This window comes from Poecilia reticulata, linkage group LG1 (assembly GCF_000633615.1).
Source record: "Poecilia reticulata strain Guanapo linkage group LG1, Guppy_female_1.0+MT, whole genome shotgun sequence".
Classification (NCBI taxonomy): Eukaryota; Metazoa; Chordata; class Actinopteri; order Cyprinodontiformes; family Poeciliidae; genus Poecilia; species Poecilia reticulata.
In genome coordinates this window covers 9,832,616-9,833,163 of record NC_024331.1, presented here as the reverse complement: position 1 = coordinate 9,833,163, position 548 = coordinate 9,832,616, and positions in this window count along the sequence as shown.

The window sequence follows — 548 nt, the reverse complement described above, 5'->3', positions numbered from 1 at the left end:
TTTGAAGTTGTGTGCGTAAGGCTGACATGACACTGTCATACATAACATCTGTCATGAACATGAAGAAGTCTTTATGGATGTCTACTATATGAAGTGTAGTTCGGTAAATAACGACACTTTTAATGTAAAGTTGTTTTAAAAGTTACATTAAAGTCCATTAAAAGTGCCATCTTTGCATTATTTGGTGAATTTATACATTTTACTGCAAAGTTGGGACTTTTAATGGACTTTAATGTAACTTTTAAAGCAACTTTACATTAAAAGTGTCATTATTTACCGAATTACACGTCATGAGAACAGTCAAACATTCATGAAGACTCCTTCATCTTCAGATGTTATCTCGTGTTGGTGATAGTGTCATGTCAGTCTTTTGCACACCCTTTCAAATAAAGTGTTACCAACTTTTCTAATTCTAATTCTACGTTAATTGTTACTTTACAGTCTATATTTATTATTGGTTGGTAGTATTTTTTTGTTTTGTTTTTTTCACAAAAAATACTGTAAACTGAAGTTTGGAATATCTAGTCATACCACAAGTGTTTTTATAT